The sequence below is a fragment of the Balaenoptera musculus genome, chromosome 14 (genome assembly GCF_009873245.2).
Source record: "Balaenoptera musculus isolate JJ_BM4_2016_0621 chromosome 14, mBalMus1.pri.v3, whole genome shotgun sequence".
Taxonomy (NCBI): Eukaryota; Metazoa; Chordata; class Mammalia; order Artiodactyla; family Balaenopteridae; genus Balaenoptera; species Balaenoptera musculus.
In genome coordinates this window covers 37,035,192-37,057,049 of record NC_045798.1, presented here as the reverse complement: position 1 = coordinate 37,057,049, position 21,858 = coordinate 37,035,192, and positions in this window count along the sequence as shown.

Below are 21,858 nucleotides of genomic sequence, written 5' to 3'. Positions count from 1 at the left end.
TACGTCTGAGGCAGTTTAAATATGCAAATGAAGACAGTTTAGGTGAAAAATAGTAAAATGAAGAAATCAGACTAAAAACTATTGATTGTTACAATATTTGTGGCAGAAAGTTTCATTATGTAATAATTAAATCCACAAAACTGTACAGTCAAAACTGTATTGGTCAGGATTTTCTATGTTGTATGTCAGCGGTCCCCAACCTTTTTGGTACCAGGGACCCGTTTCATGGAAGACAATTTTTCCACGGGGGATGGGGGATGGTTCAGGCTGTAATGTGAGCGATGGGGAGCGGCAGATGAAGTTTTGCTTGCTTGCCCGCCCACCGCTCACCTCCTGCTGTGCGGCTGGGTTCCTAACAGGCTTCGGACCGGTACCGGTCCACCCCCTGGGGGTTGGCGACCCCTGTTGTATGTGGCAAAAACCCAGTTCAATCCCGTTTAAGGAAAAATAACAACAACAATGAATCTACTGTTTTATGAGACTCAGCAGTACTATAGCTACAGTGGGTTTTTTATGCATGGCTAAATCTAGGGCTCTAGATGAATTCAATACTCCTTCTCTCTGTCTCTCTGCTTTCTTTTCAATACTTTATGAAAAATTTGCCCCTCAGCAACTTACAGGCTTGCAATACACTGTTTCAGTATTCCTGGTGGTAATAGGATATTTCTTTCCTGGTAAGTCTAGAAAATACCCCAAATTAATTCCAGTTTACCAGGCTTGAATTGTGTGGCCTCTTCTGGAACCAGGCAAGCATGTCATACACTTTTCATCATAAGAAGTAAAAAGGGCACATTTATTATTTTCGTTTAATACATAAAGTTATACAGCAGAAACTAACACAACAATGTAAAGCAATTATACTTGTTACATGTAATCTTCATTCTGGATTTGGAATTGGAAAATCCTGAGTATAATTATAATTCTTTACAAAAGTTTTTATAGTTTCATTTTCTTATGGATAGTCTAAATCTCCTTAATGACTGATAATGTCAAATATCTTTTCATGTGCTAATCTGCCACCAGTATCTCTTGTTTGGAGAGATTTCTGTATGACTCTTTGTCTGCTTATTATTGTGTTTTTTCTTATTATTGACTATGTTTATATTATGAATTCAAGTCCTTTCACAGATAGGTGTTTTGCAAATATTTTCTCTTCTTTTGTGGCTTGTCTTTATTTTTAACGTGTCTTTTGAGAAGCAGAATTGTCTTAATTGTGATAAAATCCAGTGTATCATATTTTGTGTGTCTGAGTTTTTTGTATCCTACTTAACAAGCTGCCTTACCATTGTTAGAATGTTTTCTTCTAGATAATTTACAGCTTTAGGGATTATATCTAAGTCTGTGATACATCTGTTAATTTTTTGAATATGGTGCAAGAACAGGGTCAAGGTACTTTTGTTGTTGTTATATCTTCCTGATGGACTGACCCTTTATCATCACACATGATTCAATGTCCCTCTTAATCTCTCATAACTTTTTAAAAGTCTATTTTGCTTGATATTGGTGTAGTCACCCCAGATTTCTTGTGTTTGCTGTTTGCATTATATATCTTTTTGTATCCCATTACATTAAATCTATTGTACCTTTTAATCTTCGTAGAAAGCATATAGTTGGGTCTTGTTTTATAATCCAGTCTGACAATTCTGCCTTTTGATTGGAATGTTTCTTCTATTTATGTTTAAAGTACTTACTGATAATGTAGCACTTGCCTCTGACATTTCAGTTTTTTTATATGTCTTATGTGGTTTCTGCTCCTATATCCCTTTTTTGGTTTCTCTTATTAGATATTTTTAGGTATTTTTTTAGTGGTTGCTCTGCAGATCAAAATTAAGATCTTAATTTTAAAAAACCCAGATTGGATTAATAACACTTTCATTTCAATGGTACACAAAATCTTTCTTCTAATATAGCTCCATTTCCTTCTCCTTTGTAATATTACTGTCATAGAAATTACAAATTTGTCCATTACAAGCCCATCAACACAGTTTTATATTAATTGCTTCATGCCATTGTGTTTTAAAAGGAGAAGAAAGTGTTACAAACATTTTTGTGTTTTTTTTTACATTTTCCTATTTAGGTTCTTTTTTTAAAAATTATTTATTTATTTATTTGGCTGTGCTGGGTCTTAGTTGCGGCACGCGGCACCTTCGTTGCTGCGTGCGGGATCTTTGTTGCAGCATGTGGGATCTAGTTCCCTGACCAGGGATTGAACCCAGGGCCCCTGCATTGGGAGTGCGGAGTCTTAACCGCTGGACCCCCAGGGAAGTCCCTACCTATGTAGGTTCTATTACCAGTGATCTTTATTTCTTTATGTGAATTTGAGCTAGTCTCTAGTGTTCTTTCGTATGAGACTAATGAACTCCCATTTGAATTTCTCGTAGGGAAGGCATGCTAGTAAAAAATTCTCTGCTTTTTTGGAGGAGAGGTGAGAGCAAGGGGGTAATGTTATAATATCTTCCTAATTTTTGAAAGATAGTTTTTCTGGGTATTCCTTATACCAGTCTTTTTTTCCTTTTTCTGCTTTCATGTTTCTCTCTTTGTCTTGGATTTTGATAGTTAGACTTTAACATGCCTAATTGTGTATCTCTTTGAGTTTATTCTACTTGGAATTTATGGAGCTTCTTTTTTATTAAATTTAGGAAGTTTTGACCATTACTTCTTCAAATATATTTTCTGTCCCTTCCTCTCTCTTTTCCTCTGGGACTCCCTTTATGCACAGGTCTCTAAGGCTCTATTCATTTTTCTTCTTTTTGTTCCTCAGACTTGATGGTTTCTATTGATCTATCTTCAAATTTTCTGATTTTTTGTTTTACCAGCTCAAATTCACTATTAAGTCCCTCTGGTGAATTTTTTACCACAAATATTTTACTTTTCAAGTTGAGATTTTCTATTTGGTTCTTTTTAATAACTTCCCTCTATTGATATTCTTATTTGGTTGAGCACTGTTCTTATGCTTTTCTTTAATGTTTTAGATATATTTTTCTTTATTTAGTTGAACACATTTATAATGACTGCTTTAAAATGTTTTTCCAATGAGTCAAACTTACGAGATTTCTCAGGTACCGTTTCTAATGACTGCTTTTTTCCTCTGTGTGTGGAACATACTTTCATGTTTCTTTCATGTCTCATAAAGCCCTGTTAAAAACTGGACATTTTAAGTAATATAATATGGCAGATTCTGTTGTTGTTGTTGTTTGTTGTAGTTTCCATCACTGTGGTTTGTTTCATGACTTTCCTGAACTAATTCTGTAAAGTATATTCTTTGACATCTGCAGTTGCTGAGGTCTTTACTTGATTAACTTAGCGGTCAGCAGACCTTTCCTTAAATGCTTTTTTTTTTTTTTTTTTATCCTTTTATCCTTTTTATCCTTATTTTATTTTATTTATTTTTTTAACAACTTTATTGAAGTATAATTGCTTTACAATGGTGTGTTAATTTCTGCTTTGTAACAAAGTGAGTCAGCTATACATATACATATATCCCCATATCTCCTCCCTCTTGCATCTCCCTCCCACCCTCCCTATCCCACCCCTCTAGGTGGTCACAAATCACCGAGCTGATCTCCCTGTCCTTAAATGCTTTGATCCAATGTCTCCCACCCTTTCTCTGCCTGAACTTTCACCTCATTCTTGCATAGCACCTCAATGTCAGAGATGAGAGATGAGGACCTTCTCAAGCTTTTCCAGGGCATGCAAACAACCCTGCACTTTGTGTGTGGAATTCTCAACTCTCAGGAATGTCAGAGCTTTTCAAAGTCCTCTATGGGCATATCATTCCCAGATTTAACTTTTAAGGTTTTTTTGACCAACTTCATGTTTTCCCCAACTGGTATCACCAGTGCAGGAAGCTATAATTTTATATAATTGTGGTTGATATTTTTGCTAAATAACCTAGGAATGGGGATTTTCCCAATGATAAAAGTCTGAGTCAGTCCAAATAAAAATAAGCCCTTTGCATGAAGATATTTACAGACAATTGTCAGACAGGTTAAATAGTGACAGTTCTCCGGGATGAACCTTTTGGTGGAGTTCCACGCCTGTTCTGGCCCCTTTAGTGCCTTCTAGATTGCTGATTTTAGAGCTACCATGCTCACAAGCCTGTTGGTTGTACGGCTACTGAGGAACTGAGGAAAGGAGGAAGGAAACAAAATATGTTGAAATGCCATAAATCTTGCTATTCTTACTGAGATTTAGTGATTCTTCTTGACTCATAGATTGTTGCAAGCCTTTGCTTCATTTCTAGAATTCTGAAAAGATTGATTTTGACAATTTCTCTTTGCTTTTAAGAAAGAGCAGATTTTGGGGGTATCATTTCACTACCATTCTCCTGGTAGGAGGCATTAATAGACGTTTTTTACAGGCGTGTTCCTGTAAAAAAATTCTCTAGCAGAACACAATTTGGCAGATGCTCCAGGGAACATATTCTTGTAGGAGCACTTTCTATATTCTTTTCTTGGCACACACCTAGTCCAAATAGCTAATTTGAATGTGAAGTCCAAAATCAGGTGAGGTATCTTAAATTTAGAAATTCTCAATGGAAACCTTTTCTACTTACAGTCCAGGCTAAGGCAGATGTGAGTATTTGTTGCTTTCACATGCGAGTTTTTTCTAAACCACCCTTTCAGTGAAGATGGCCTTAAAGTCGAATGGCCTCCACTATGCTTCACACCCTGTTCTCCATCCATTCCAAATATCACCTGATCATACTTCTAAGAACAAATCTGTTCTTTGAAGAATTTTTTCTTGTAAGGGTAGCCACGATCTGTTGCAGTCTATATAATTGGGGGGTGGGCATTACTTTCGGCTCTTCACTCCATTCATACTCAGGCTCAATGTTATCCCACTGCCTCTCCTGGGGTTTTGCCTCCAGATGCTTTTTTTTTTTTTTTTAACATCTTTATTGGAGTATAATTGCTTTACAATGGTGTGTTAGTTTCTGCTTTATAACAAAGTGAATCGGTTATACATGTACATATGTCCCCATATCTCTTCCCTCTTTCATCTCCCTCCCTCCCACCCTCCCTATCCCACCCCTCTAGGTGGTCACATAGCACCAAGCTGATCTCCCTGTGCTATGCGGGTGCTTCCCACTAGCTATCTATTTTATGTTTAGTATTGTATATATGTCCATGCCACTCTCTCACTTTGTCCCAGCTTACCCTTCCCCCTCCCCATATCCTCAAGTCCATTCTCTGGTAGGTCTGCATTTTTATTCCCATCTTGCCCCTAGGTTCTTCATGACCATTTATAAAAAAATTTTTTTTAGATTCCATATATATGTGTTAGCACACAGTATTTGATTTTCTCTCTCTGACTTACTTCACTCTGAATGACAGCCTCTATGTCCATCCACCTCACTACAAATAACTCAGTTTCATTCCTTTTTATGGCTGAGTAATATTCCATTGTATATATGTGCCACATCTTCTTTATCCATTCATCTGTTGATGGACACTTAGGTTGCTTCCATGTCCTGGCTATTGTAAATAGAGCTGCAATGAACATTTTTGGTACATGACTCTTTTTGAATTATGGTTTTCTCAGGGTATATGCCCAGTAGTGGGATTGCTGGGTCATATGGTAGTTCTATTTTTAGATTTTTAAGGAACCTCCATACTGTTCTCCATAGTGGCTCTATCCATTAACATTCCCACCAACAGTGCAAGAGGGTTCCCTTTTCTCAACACCCTCTCCAGCATTTATTGTTTGTAGATTTTTTGATGATGGCCATTCTGACCGGTGTGAGATGATATCTCATTGTAGTTTTGATTTGCATTTCTCTACTGATTAATGATGTTGAGCATTCTTTCATGTATTTGTTGGCAATCTGTATATCTTCTTTGGAGAAATGTCTATTTAGGGCTTCTGCCCATTTTTGGACTGGGTTGTTTGTTTTTTTGATATTGAGCTGCATGAGCTACTTGTAAATTTTGGAGATTAATCCTTTGTCAGTTGCTTCATTTGCAAATGTTTTCTCCCAATCTGAGGGTTGTCTTTTTGTCTTATTTATGGTTTCCTTTGCTGTGCAAAAGCTTTTAAGTTTCATTAGGTCCCATTTGTTTATTTTTGTTTTTATGTCCATTTCTCTAGGAGGTGGGTGAAAAAGGATCTTGCTGTGATTTATGTCATAGAGTGTTCTGCCTATGTTTTCCTCTAAGAGTTTGATTGTGTCTGGCCTTACATTTAGGTCTTTAATCCATTTTGAGTTTATTTTTGTGTATGGTGTTAAGGAGTGATCTAATTTCATTCTTTTACATGTAGCTGTCCAGTTTTCCCAGCACCACTTATTGAAGAGACTGTCTTTTCTCCACTGTATATTCTTGCCTCCTTCTCAAAGATAAGGTAACCATATGTGCGTGGGTTTACCTCTGGGTTTTCTGTGCTGTTCCATTGATCTATATTTCTGTTTCTGTGCCAGTACCATACTGTCTTGATTACTGTAGCTTTGTAGTATAGTCTGAGGTCAGGGAGCTTGATTCCTCCAGCTCCATTTTTCTTTCTCAAGATTGCTTTGGCTATTTGGGGTCTTTTGTGTTTCCATACAAATTGTGAAATTTTTTGTTCTAGTTCTGTGAAAACTGCCAGTGGTAGTTTGATAGGGATTGCATTGAATCCGTAGATTGCTTTGGGTAGTAGAGTCATTTTCACAGTGTTGATTCTTCCAATCCAAGAACATGGTATATCTCTCCATCTATTTGTATCATTTTTAATTTCTTTCATCAGTGTCATAATTTTCTTCATACAGGTCTTTTGTCTCCTTAGGTAGGTTTATTCCTAGATATTTTATTCTTTTTGTTGCAGTGGTAAATGGGAGTGTTTTCTTAATTTCACTTTAAGATTTTTCATCATTAGTGTACAGGAATGCAAGAGATTTCTGTGCATTAATTTTGTATCCTGCTACTTTACCGAATTCATTGATTAGCTCTAGTAGTTTTCTGGTAGCATCTTTAGGATTCTGTATGTATAGTATCATGTCATCTGCAAACAGTGGCAGCTTTACTTCTTCTTTTCCGATTTGGATTCCTTTTACTTCTTTTTCTTCTCTGATTGCTGTGGCTAAAACTTCCAAAACTATGTTGAATAATATCAGTGAGAGTGGGCAACCTTGTCTTGTTCCTGATCTTAGTGGAAATGGTTTCAGTTTTTCACCATTGAGGATGACGTTGGCTGTGGGTTTGTCATATCTGGCCTTTATTATGTTGAGGAAAGTTCCCTCTATGCCTACTTTCTGGATGGTTTTTATCATAAATGGGTGCTGAATTTTGTCGAAAGCTTTCTCTGCATCTATTGAGATGATCAAAAGGGTTTTCTCCTTCAATTTGTTAATATGCTGTATCACATTGATTGATTTGCCTATGTTGAAGAATCCTTGCATTCCTGGGATAAACCCCACTTGAACATGGTGTATGATCCTTTTAGTGTGCTGTTGGATTCTGTTTGCTGGTATTTTGTTGAGGATTTTTGCATCTATGTTCATCAGTGATATAGGCCCATAGTTTTCTTTCTTTGTGACATCTTTGTCTGGTTTTGGTATCAGGGTGGTGGTGGCCTCATAGAATGAGTTTGGGAGTGTTTCTCCCTCTGCTATATTTTGGATGAGTTTGAGAAGGATAGGTATTAGCTCTTCTCTAAATGTTTAATAGAATTTGCCTGTGAAGCCATCTGGTCCTGGGCTTTTGTTTCTTGGAAGATTTTTAATCACAGTTTCAATTTCAGTGCTTGTGATTGGTCTATTCATATTTTCTATTTATTCCTGGTTCAGTCTCAGAAGGTTGTGCATTTCTAAGAATTTATCCCGTTTTTCCAGGTTGTCCTTTTCATTGGCATATAGTTGCTTGTAATTATCTCTCATGATCCTTTGTATTTCTGCAGTGTCAGTTGTTACTTCTCCTTTTTCATTTCTAGTTCTATTGATTTGAGTCTTCTCCGTTTTTTTCTTGATGAGTCTGGCTAATGGTTTATCAATTTTGTTTATCTTCTCAAAGAACTAGCTTTTAGTTTTATTGATCTTTGCTATCGTTTCCTTCATTTTCATTTACTTCTGATCTGATCTTTATGATTTCTTTCCTTCTGCTAACTTGGACCTGCCTCTGCATGTAGGTCGCCTGAGGGTGTCTGTTCTTCGCTCAGACAAGACGGGTTTAAAGGAGCAGCTGATTCGGGGGCTCTGGCTCATTCAGCCCGGGGGGAGGGAGGGGTACGGAGTGCGGGGCAAGCCTGTGGCGGCAGAGGTCGGTGTGACGTTGCACCAGCCTAAGGCACGCTGTGTGTTCTCCCGGGGAAGTTTTCCCTGGATCACGGGACCCTGGCAGTGGCGGGCTGCACAGGCTCCCGGGAGGGGAGGTGTGGATAGTGACCTGTGCTCGCACACAGGCTTCTTGGAGGTGGCAGCAGCAGCCTTAGCGTCTCATGCCCGTCTCTGGGGTCCGCGCTGATAGCCGCGGCTCGCACCCATCTCTGGAGTTCGTTTAGGCGGCGCTCTTAATCCCCTCTACTTGCGCACCAGGAAACAGAGAGACAGGAAAAAGTCTCTTGCCTCTTCCGCAGGTGCAGACTTTTTCCCGGACTCCCTCCCGGCTAGCTGTGGTGCGTTAACCCCTTCAGGCTGTGTTCACGCCGCCAACCCCAGGTCTCTCCCTGCGATCCGACCGAAGCCCGAGCCTCAGCTCCCAGCCCCGCCCGCCCCGGCGGGTGAGCAGACAAGCCTCTCGGGCTGGTGAGCGCTGCTCGGCACCGAGCCTCTGTGCGGGAATCTCTCCGCTTTGCCCTCCGCACCCCTGTGGCTGCACTCTCCTCTGTGGCTCCGAAGCTTCCCCCCTCCGCCACCCACAGTCTCCGCCCGCGAAGGGGCTTCCTAGTGTGTGGAAACCTTTCCTCCTTCACAGCTCCCTCCCACTGGTGCAGGTCCCATCCCTATTCTTTTGTCTCTGTTTTTCCTTTTTTCTTTTGCCCTAACCAGGTACATGGGGAGTTTCTTGCCTTTTGGGAGGTCTGAGGTCTTCTGCCAGCATTCAGTAGGTGTTCTGTAGGAGTTGTTCCACATGTAGATGTATTTCTGATGTATTTGTGGGGAGGAAGGTGACCCCTGCATCTTACTCTTCCGCCATCTTGAAGCTACCTCCAGATTCTTACTGTACAATTTGTATCAGTCAAGAAGTTTGGTTTTAAAGTGGTGGATGCATGCTTACTCCGTTTTGTTTTTGTTTACTTGCTTGTTTATATTTCTTTATGCTCTTTATTGGAATTCTGAGAATCTTGACTTCTATACCAACTAGAGTAGTTTGTGAGTTTTATGCAGCAGATATGCCCATCTGTGACACAGCACAACTGTCCTAATAACATCATCCAACTTGGGCTCACTCAAGCAAATAAAAGGAAAGCAAAGGTAATAAATGCAACTTTCTCTCCCTATGGCCCTTGAATGTTCAAGAGTTTGAATTTTCTTTACATAAAGACTGAACTAACTTTTGGTTCTAAATTGTATCAACTTAATTATATCTCTTTATTCATCTCCAGTATTTGACTCCTGACTAATTCATGGTCATATTTGCTGCAGATAATAATAGCTAACTTTGATTATACCACTTAAAATTTCATTTGGTTTTTCCAACAACTTTTTGAGATAGGAATTATTATAAAGTCCATTTTTCATAAGCAAAGAAACTGAGGTTTTAGTACAATACATTTAGATAACTTGACTAGGTACACCAACAGCAAATTGTAGGGTCAGTATTCAGAATCATGTCTTTTACTCTAAAGCACCTCATACGACATTTTTTTCTGTCAGAATACAAAAATAATGGGGAATAAATTACAATCAGAGCAAGAGAGACAATATATGCATCCAGATTGGAAAGAAAGTAGTTAACACTTTATTCACAGGTGATATGAGTGTGTAGAAATGTCCAAGGAAATCTATTTAAAAATCTAGTAATACTATTAAAATAATTAGCAAGAGGATAGCTCAGTATACAGAAGTCAACTGTATTTCTAGATACAAATAATCATATATGAAAATTTTTAGAGTACTATTTACTATAGTATCAAACATATGAAATACATATGGTTAAGTCTGAAAAAAAGATGTTAAAGACCTGCACACTGAAAATTATAAAGCTCTACTGAGAGGAAGTAAAGATCTAAATAAATGGAGAGATGTACCATCTATAGATTGGAAGACAGTATTGTTGAGATGTAAATTCTCCCAGATTAAGGTAAAGACTTAACATAATTCTATTCACATCCTAGCAGGCATTTTTGTGAAACTTGACAAACTGATTGAAAATTAATGTGGAAATGGAAAGGACCTAGATGGCCAAAATAAATTAGTAAGAGGAAGAACAAAGTTGGAGAACTAATACTACCTAATGTCAAGAGTTATTATAAAGCTACAGCAATAGAGACAGTTTTAATATTGGCAGAGATAGATAAATAGATAAAAACGAACAGAACAGAAAGTCTGGAAATAGACACACACATATATGGACAACTGATTTTTGAAAAGTGCAAAGTCAATTCAGTGGAGAAAGAACAGCTTTCATCAAAAGGTGCTCAAAAAATTGGATAAACATAGGCAAATAAAAGGAAACAAAACAAAACAAATATGATCCATAACCTACACCATATGTAATAATTTAACTAAAAACAAATTATTGGCCTAAGTATAAAATTTAAAAGCATAAAACTTCTAGCAGAAAAAATAGAAAAACTCTTGTGACTTTGGGTTAGCAAAGAATTCTCAGATATGATAAGAAAAACACATACATAAGAGAAAAAATGATAAATTAGATTTCATGAAAATTAAGAGTTTCTCTTCTTCAAAAGATGCCATTAAGTGAATGAAAACATAAGCCACAGCATGATAGAAAATATTTGCTAAACATATATGTGATAAGGGACTTGTATTTAGAATCTGCAAAGGACACTCAAAACTTAATAAGAAGAAATCATGCAAACCAAAAAAAAAAAAAAACTGGGCAAAATATTTGAATAGACACTTTAGTAAAGCATCAGTGGTTGCCAGAGAATGGAATAGAAATTACACAGACGCAGGGAGAAACTTTTGGGAGTGATGAATATGTCTATTACCAATTGTAGTGATGATTTCAAGGGAGTATACATATATATATATATATATATATATATATATATATATATATATATATATATATACATATATATATATATATAAAGTTGTACACTTTAAATACATGCAGTTTATTGTATATAAATTATATTCCAATAAAGCTGTTAAAAAATAGAATATTCAAGTCCATAGTTTATTTTGAGGGCTCAACTAAAGGAGAAAATTGTAAATGACTCTAGGTGCTACATTTTTAGTCTAAGGAAATATTTAAATATTTTCTTCACGTAACATTGCTTATTTTTTATGGCTTTTGATGAGCAGGATTTAGTTTCTGACTTGAAAGATCAATCAAGAGAATTATTATAGCTCTTTCAGGGAAAGATGACTATATTTTTAGTTCAAAATTACCTTCAGAGAACTAGGAGTAACCTATCCCAATGACACCTTACACACTGATAGAGAAGCTGATCTGATAGATGTCAAAAACAGGAGGAATTGTGTTGGAAGAAGATTGCTACTAGCATGGTTTACTTGGGGAGAAAAAATAAGCCTTCAGCTTCAGCTGAAGTTGCTCCTGTATTGTGCTCGCCTCTGGGAGAACATAAGCACTTAGGATAGTTAACACTGATTTATAGATTTCTTCTCTATGTGGGAAGACAGACTCCTCTCCACTACAAAAAATAAGTACTGTAAACTCAGAAGGCGTTTCAGGAGCTGGAGTGAATTCAGTAGAAAATAATTTCCATTGGTTCTTTTTTTTTTTTTTTTTATAAATTTATTTATTTATTTATTTATTTTTGGCTGTGTTGGGTCTTCGTTTCTGTGCGAGGGCTTTCTCCAGTTGCGGCGAGCGGGGGGCCACTCTTCATCGCGGTGCGCGGGCGTCTCACTGTCGCGGCCTCTCTTGTTGCGGAGCACAGGCTCCAGATGCGCAGGCTCAGTAGTTGTGGCTCACGGGCTTAGTTGCTCCGTGGCATGTGGGATCCTCCCAGACCAGAGCTCGAACCCGTGTCCCCTGCATTGGCAGGCAGACTCTCAACCACTGCGCCACCAGGGAAGCCCTCCATTGGTTCTTTATATAAGGTAAAGAAGAAATATTTACAGCATGTAATGGACAGAAATTTTTAATAGTAATACTGCATGAAGAACATATGAAAGTCCATGAAAAAAGATGAACAACCAAACAAGAAAAAGATAAAAAGTGTATACATTACATGATTTCTATTAAAGAAGAAATACAAGTAGCTGATACATATATGAGAAAATTCTAACTTTCAAGGGTATATAAAGAAAACAATTATATACTCTTTTCTCCTATCTGTTTGGCAAAAGGTGAACACAGACACGTTCATTGGTGCATACACACACACACACACACACACACACACACACACAAAGAGGTTCTGCATTGGCAACAACTACAATAATCTTTTGTCCGGCTGTTACACTCCCCACTGTGCTGTTCAGTGCTGTTGCATGGCTGTCTTTCTTGGACCTCTTATTGCCACTGTCATGAATAGTAGCCACTGTATCCTGATCATCTTTTACTAGAATCTGAGAAGGGTACAATCATGAGGAAACTGTGTATCAAGGCAGAAATCTAGCCTGAAAGTCTCCCTCATTCAGAAAGAATCCTTGATTCCTAAACTGAGGAATATGATTGTTCAAAGTTCTCTATTCTTTAGCAGAGGAGAGCTGCCAGAAAATAAATGCCATTTTTTAAATGATTATAAAAGAGTCTTACTCTTTATTGCAAGCTTGCCAGATTTGGGAAATAGACATGAGTGTTCAATGTCCTCTATGAAATAAGACAAAGGCCAGAATGGGATTTGGGCATGGCCAAAAACGGCCTTAAGCATCTTGATCAGTGTTGCATCTTACGCACCATCATTGACAAGATAAATTCTGAACACTATTTTGGGCTCATGTGGTAATAAAAAGTATTTCTCTACTTTGTAAGCAGTTAAAACAATATAGAATGACTTTCATTATGGTATAAATCTCCTTTTTGCTCATTTTCTGCTGATTGAGCAGACTTTGATTTTATAAGTGAAAATGTACTGTGTCTTTAGCTAAAAAGATAGAAGTTGAGATGTCAGAAAACATAAGATTATCAAATCATTTCTAATTAATCTTGAGAGTAAATTTATAAAGGAATAAACAAATAACTTTTTAAAAAATAGTTCAAAAAATCTTTCCATTGCCCTGTATTCTTGATAGTTTCTAAGAAATTGCTCTCTTGAGATTCAATGCAAATGTTGTTTTTAGTTAAGAATTAGTCTCTGTTACACACTAATTCTTTCTCATTAACTTGCCATTCTGTAGCCAGCCAGTCCCCAGTTATTATTTTGTGCTGTTAATTGTACACTAAACTACAATTTATAACTCACATTTTGATTACTTGTTACACATTTTAGACTTACTTGAGTTTTTACCAGCTTCAAACTAATTTTTTTGTAAATGAAAATAAAGATGAAAACTCCAAACAGTTCTAAGATAATTAAGATTTTTTTCCACATTTTTTTTGTAAATTAGCTTAAGTAGTTTATTTTTATGAATGTGTTAAGAAAGTAATAATAATTTATTGCTACATGCAAAGCTTACTAACATTGAAGTCCACAGTGCTTTACCTGTTCCCCATTAGTTCACAAAGAATGTTAAAGCTGTGAAAAATCATGGATACACACTAACATTAAGTTGGGGAAAGACTGATTGGGGAGAGAAAAGCATATAGGAAGAATTGGAATATTCAAGGGTTAAAATCTGAAATGACTTCTGGACTGACCGTCTTCATTCATTCCCCTGGTTCCATCATCTTTACAAATATATCAAATACTTTCAGACTTTTCTTAAGAATGCAAAGAATGCTATCATGAAGAATAGTTTTTAGTCGATTAACAGAGTGATAAAGGGGTGCTTGATCATCTGATCAATAGAAGGGTGTTGAAGACTTTTGTAGAATGGCAACCCTCAAATACTGGTTTTGGAGTCCAGACCAGGATGGTGACATCATGGATACTAGGGAAGTTACATGAAACATAGATTTCTCAGGCTTACTATAAAAGATTTTGAAAGTCTAAGATGGGCCTCATGGATCTCTATTTTTAAAATGTATCCAGGTTACTCTGATCTTTAGAATGCTAATTTTGAGAGATGTTAAACTATTTTTTAAAACCATATGTTTGTTCAGATACTTCACATAATTTTTCTAAACTTATTTGTCCATAACCTCCTTCATCTTGAAGAATTGGTATTTTATGGGACACATTTTGAGAAAGGCTTTCTACGGGGTTAAAAGCCTTTTGTTGTGACTATGAGATTTGGTGGAAAATTGGGAGGTTATAAACAGGTTTGAATATAATAGAGAAGGGGCGTATATGTATGGATACTATTCTTTACATAGTCTAAGGAAAAGAGACCCAGGCAGAACATGAGCAGTTAGAAGAATGTGAAGTCAAATAAGGGCCAGAATAGGAATCTGTCTGTGAGGCTGACACAATTACAATCTAGACTTAAAACTAGAATAGGTCATTCCCTCTAGAAGTAATCTCAGGAGGCAACCGATTGAAAGATGCCTCACCGTGCAATAGACTCTGTAGGGATGAATGGAAATCTGTCCCCACCGAGTTTGGAGTAACAGCGGGGGCAGGTGAATTCCAAGTGCAATGGGCAGTACTGGCAAAGCACTGTTGGAATCAAAGGGAAGGAGCCTCAGTCACTGCCACTCAGCTTGTTTAGAAAGTGCTTCAAGGAAGACCCAGTGTCCAATCATATAAAAATTGCTGCACATATTGTGAAGATAACATTACCATGAGGCAGTATGAAGGGAAGGAGATTGTAGAGCTACATGGTAGAGATTGAGCAGCGGTCCAGTTATTCCAGGAGTTTCCCAAGAAAGCAGGTCCTGGGTTTTGTTTCCTTTTCCTTTCCTTTCATTTTCTCTTCTTTCTTGCCTTCTCCTCTCCTGGTCTCTCCTGCCTTTTGTTTTCTTTCCTTTTTTTTACCGATTTTCTCTTCTTGGTTGTTTTATGTGCCAGAAATATCCCTGAAGTGACCAGGAGAAAATTCACAGGCTGCTACCTCAAGTAAAAGATTCCTTCACGAGGTCTGACTTCTTTTCTGTGGTTGTGCCTTCTCCAAACAGACGGCTGATCTGCCATTTGTTCTCCCAGCCAAGCCCACCACTAAGCACACTTCTCTGCATTCTCACGATTCCCTGTGAAACCTCTGTCTTTGTATTTGCAAATTTGAATTATGATTACACTGTGCATGTTTCCTCCCAAATAGATTTTTAGTGCCTGTAAAACAAGAACTTCACTCTTTCATATTTTATTCCCAGTACAGTGTTTGATACATAATATGTACTCAAAAACTGTAATCGATCAGAACTTGGATACATAAATAAAAAGAATTAAAAGAAAAAATTTTGTGAAGACAGTTCATCCAGATTCTTAGACCAGGAACATATGTCCACAATAATTATCCATCACTTAGCACATACCTGGTAATGGTTTACTGGGCAGATACATCAGTGTCCCTAGAGAGTCTCAGGTCACTGAATAAGGGGATGATCCTCCTAAAGTATTAGCAGCCCCGAAGAGTAACCTAATTCAGCTTGAAAGCAAACTGCAGAAAACAAGCCTGGCTGAAAAGCTGTATGGCAATGAAAGGGTATATATACATGTATATAAATATATTTAAAACAATGAAGCATTCTACTCAGGGTTATTTAAATCCTCTTTTGAGTGTATCTACCTCCACATTAGGACCTCATAACTGAAACAAGATGTGGCCTAACCAGTAGTCTAGAGGAAATCAACTGAGTCCATTTAATGCAATAAATATTTACCAATGACCTATTACGTGCAAGGAGTATAGGTGAATGACTGAAAGATTGAGAATAAGGGAAAAGCTAGAGAAACCTGGGTTACTTTACATGGAGCCAAGTCGACCTCAGGGTTGGAGAACCAAGTAATAGATTTCCAGTCTCTAAAGGGCTGTCATTTGTAAGCAGGACCCGCACGCATTTCCACAGACAAATGGAAAGAAAGAGGGTTTCAGAAGGAAGGGTTTTAGCTTAGAATAACCTTCCAGGTGTCCTTTACCAAACGAGGCTAGGAGGGCTATTTCTCGGGAGATGTTTTTTAAGGTTAAAGTAACTCCTTAGCTGCAATCCTTTCAATAAGTAAAAGGCTAGGTGCCTGGAGCTCTCTTCTGGCTGTGTAATTCTGGGATATTTTAGTTCCTTCTTATGTCTCTCCTTCAGTGACCTTAATTCCTTTCATCAATTTAAAGTTTAAAGCATTTACAAGAAACATGTATCTATTTACAAGGATGAGAAATTCAAAACTTCTCCAGGCAAATCTATTTTCATGAAAATCTCCAATTTTAAGTGACCTCGCGAGTTTCTTCCGAGTAGGCACAGCCATTAAAAGATGTAGTTTCACAGTGTTTCGCTTTGAAGGAGATGATATGAAATACAAAAGCACACCTCCCTTTTATAGTGTGTACAGGCATTGTCTTTCTGTGCAAAAAGAAAAAGAAAACATTGGCGATGATGCACAGGCTTCAGAAGCAAAAATAGTTCAAATAACCTTCTCAAGTTTTACCACTGAATGCTGGTTAAAAACTCTCATAAACTTTATACATGGACATCTACACTTAGTGTTAAACAGCCAACATTGGGAATGGCTGTCAATGGCCTTGATCCTTTTCCCTTGAGGGTTTCTACAGCATTAGGTACCCTCAGATACAACCAGTGTCTAGCTGCTTCTGGAAAATTCGCACACACGGTGTCTGCTAAATTCATACGTACTTCTTCCCACCTCTTCCATACACGCTCCAGATGATACCCCATACCACTCATTGCACGTGTGCTGTGTCTGATGATAATATGCACTCCCTAATAGTTAGTTATATTTGTGAGTGGCGGCCCTACCCAGACTATGGGAGTGGAGCTTGTAGTTCTCAGAGAGGTAGAACGAGGAAAGCTTGAGGAACCATTGCCATTTTCCATCAAGCAGATAGAGTAGACACAAGATCATGCCATTCACTTGAACGTTTTAACTTTCCGTGTATATATTAGGTCCAGATTGTCAATTCTATAGTGTTTTTATAATTTACACAGTTTTTGCACATATGTAACCCAATAATCCTCAAAACAACCCAGTTAAATGAATTGGAGCAGGTTCTTACTATACATTTAAAACTTTTGGTCTTCCTCGTGTGCCGAGATTCTGTAGATTGTGAATTCCTGTTTATGCCTTTCTTCTTTGATCATTTGTTCACAAACTTGGCCTTGCAAATGAGTCTTACACAAACACACAGCTGTGTGCATGCACACACATACACACACACAGATTGTCAAACCCCATCCATCTTTAGGAACTGTGGTGCATTATGTCTGGGAAAGGGCACCACTCAGGTGGTTCTTACATGTTGGCAAATTTAGGATCTATTGTCCTGGGTCAGTGCTTCTGAACTATGGTTGCACATTACTGAAATTTGAAAATTAAGAGTATGTTCTGGCCCCAGGGAAAAAGTAAACAAATCAAGGTCCCTGGGGTGGGAACAGAGCATGAGTGTATTTTTACAGGTGATTCCAGGGTACAGCCAAAGTTCGGGATCACTGGCCCAGAGGGGCACCTCTCAAACTTGAATGTGCAAGAAACACCTGGGGATCTTGTTAAAATGCAGATTCTGACTCAGTAGGTGTGGAGTAGGGCCAGAGATTCTGCATTTTACATTTCTAACCAGCTTCCGGATGATGCTGGAGAATCGTGCTTTGAGAAGTTTTAACATAGAGAAGAAATGGCCACCAGTCCCAGTTGCTCAGTAGGTTCATTGCAAACTTCACCACAGAGAGGACCATTCATGCTTAAGGCTTGGACTTCAGTAGCATCTCCTGCCTTTGAGCCACAGAGAGACTGTGTTATTCTTACTGGCACCATTATACTTGCAAATCCTCTGTCCAATCAGCTCCTCCTTTATCCCCCTGGCAAGTTTCTAGTTATCTTTGCTACTCTGCTCAGGTAACATGTTCTCTGAAGATCCTTCCAGTGACAAGTTAAGAGTTAGCTGCTTTATTTCCAGGACAGCATGGACTCTCTGCCTGCTTGTGTGCAGTTTGAAAACAGGGATTTTGCCTAAATGACCTTTGTATTCCTAACATCTTTAATATTGCCTGGTAGATAATAATCATTCAATAAATGTGTGTTGTATGAATGAGCACATCTCTTACAGCATGTAGCCAATTTTTATCTCCTCTCAACAAATCTCCGAGCTCTTTGAAAGTAAAGCTTATGTCTTTTTATATTTGTAGTCCCAGTGCCTGGTACAGGGTAGGCCGTTAATAAATATATGCTATGTGTGATGAAAGAATTTATACCTTGGTACTTACAGAGAAAATCACCGTATTACAGAACCATTCAATAATTAATGTTGAGCAAGACTCTTAAATTATTTAGATAATATTAACTCATACTCATCATTCTCTGGGGGAAAACACTGACATATGTATATATTTGTATATATATGTGTATAATAGATACATATATACGCACACATATATCAGAGCCTGATTAGTATCTTAAAAGATTTCTTAAGAATAAATTGTAAAATTTTGTTATTAGAGGGGTCAATACCCACTGTCCTTGTCCTCCCCCAACCTAAACTTATGTATTTGGCTCATCTCCGTCCCCGCCCACACTAGATATTCGTATAAGGTATCGCTGTGATTGTATCTGATGTAAGCACATGACAATGCTTTGGAGGAACTATGAAATTATTCATTTCGATTCCTTTCTAAGCCTTCTGTGTAATCATTTGTGCAGACTGCCGTGACACTGTTGGCAGGGCCGGTCAGACGTCAGCACAGGAAGCCTCCTGAAGAGGCCTATTTACAGTTCTTGCAGATTATTACACATTTTTTGCTTCTATTTTTAATGCTTTGGTGAATTACAGGATTGGTTCTGCATTGTTTCCTGACACAGCCAACAGTAGAATATCAACCCCTTCTCTTCTTAACTCATTTGCAGGAGATTTCATTACAAGAAAGACTCAGTGATGAGCTTACTTACTCAGGAGAAACTGCCCCACTGGTTGGACCTATTAATTGAGAGTGTGGGCAATGGAGTAAAAAATGGATGCTTTCAAACCTGCTTTTACCACTTCCTGATATAACATTGGACTTGTGTAACATTGGACAAGTCACTTACTTGCTCTGAGCTTCTGTTTACTCACTTGCAGAGTGGAAATAAAAATAGTATACACTTCGTGGCATAATGAAGTTTGTAATTAATTCATGCCTAAGGCAGTGACTGCTGTATAAAAAGTACACATTAATACTATCTATTATTTTTTTGTTTTATTATTATTTCTACTGTTTTATTTCTGAGCATTTCAAGGTTTACATGGTAAATTTTTTATCAGTAGCAAGGTAGAATAATGATTATACTTAAATAGCTCGTATGTTGTCAGGCAATTCATTAACCAGTGTATTAATGTTGATCATATGTTTTGATTGATTTCGGAAAAGAGAAAATCAAATTCAGGAAAAATGACCTAATCTATGATCCAGTTGATACCAAGTGACTAGGTTGACTCCCTTTTTTCCAGCAAGTTGCTTAGACTTTGGGTACTACAAGCTAGTCATATGAGAGATGAAGCCTATATCTCACCACAAAATGGGGTAAAACCATTCTGTTTGCTAACACTCAGAGAGGCAGTCAGTGTTGGTGGGATGAGGAGGTAGGAAGATCAAGAATGTTGGCATCAGGCTGGCCTGGGTTTGAATGTCAGTTCCATCACCTCACTGGCTGGTGGACTGAATTCCTTTGAAACAGAGGTTCCCAGACTTTGTCTTATGGTTCTTAAGATTCTCAGTGTTTCCAAAGGGACTATTACTTATCACTTTTTTTTATTTCTATGTAGATTGTTAAAGCAATTTCTCTCTGTAGATAATTAGGCAAAAGAGATAGAGGAGACTAAGTCAGGGCGTGAGATGGTATGAGAGGAGAAAAGCAGGATTTAAGGGAGAGAATTCCAGATTGGATGATCACCTGTCAGGTTTGTTCTAGCACAATTGAAAAGTTAACCAAATGCATCTTGGAAATTGCCTTTTCTAGCCATACTTCTCCCTGATGCTGGGATAACTTACAAAACTCTTCTTGAAGCGTAGAGCCACACGTTTCTCCATCTTCTAGTAATTCTTAATTGGTATTTTCTCTAGGGTTTTTTTTTTTTTTAAACTGGAAACAAAGTCTATTCCACTTGTCAGGGTTTTTATTTATTTGTTAGCTTAGACTGATAAAGGCAACCTTGAAAGTCTTTTCTTTGTTCCTGGAGATATCCAATGTGAGTAGCCTTCACTAGCCCATTTCTACAATAGTTCTAAGGTTTTTTAAAAATGGAAATTAAAATGTTTTACATTGAGACTATATTCTGGAAAATAAATTGTTTGATGAGAGTGTGTTTCTTAAAGCAAACAAATGATAGAAGAATACTAATTAGTGTCTCTATATTGTTCCATAGAACATGGTGTTCCATTCACCTCTTGCAAATAAAAAACATAGGATAAAGTAAATTATCAGTTTCTTTTCTTTTCAAAATTGGATTTTGATGGCTTATTTGGGTCTCAATTTCCTTATGCCTCATTTTAGTTAACAGTATCACTCTGGATTCTAGTAATATATTTTAACCAAAATTTGAATAAAATTGAAAAAACCATAACTGAACATGTTTGATCTCCTGGTTTCTAAGGTCAATCAAAACTGATTGTTTCAATTAGAAGTTGTATGCCCTTTATTTTTCAAGAGTTAGTGCAAGCTTGCTAGGATTTAGTTGAGATTAATTAAAAGTTGCATTTATTTGTTTTTTATTTCAGGGTTTCTCAGTGTATGGTCTGCTTTCTATTTCATTAACATTACTTGGGAATGTTTATTTAAAAATCTCAGATTCCTGGGCTCCACTCAAAACTTACTGATTCAGAATGTCTGGAGGCGGAAACAAGGAATCCACATTTTTTAAAAAAGGGGTCCCATGTAACACTAAAATTTGATTTCAGTAACACTATAAAGAATCAATGGAGGGACTTCCCTGGGGGTCCAGCGGTTAAGAATCCGCTTTACAATGCATGGGACGTGAGTTCGACCCCTGGTCAGGGAACTAAGATCCCACATGTCGCGGGGCAACTAAGCCCATGCACAACTACTGAGCTCGCGTGCCTCAACTAGAGCTCATGTGCCGCAAACTACAGAGCCCATGCACCCTGGACCCTGTGCATCACAACTAGAGAAGAGAAAACCCGCACACCACAACTAGAGAAGCCTGCGCACCACAACGAAGAGCCCGCGTGCCGCAACTAAGACCCGACGCAGGCAAAAATAAATTAAATAAATAAATAAATAATAAAAATTGAAAAAATAAATCTTAAAAGAAAAAAAAAGAATCAGTGGAGAGGCCAGCAGCCACTAAATGAGATGTTTTAGAGAGAAGAAAGGAAGAAAAGGGGCAAGGAAAATTCAGGCTGGATTATCGGTGTATAAATGATGGAAAGTCAAATGCTATTTTCTTCCTTTTCATTTAAAAATCTTTTATTTTGTATGAACAACTGATATGATATTCATTAAAATACATAAGAACTAGTCACTTCTTAATTCACGCTAAAGAGATGGCTGCAGAAAAGGAGAATGTTTAAAGAGGATCAGTGGATGAGATGTACATATCCACAGGAGACAACAAAACTGACAGTAAGGTTGATATGAAAGACAGAT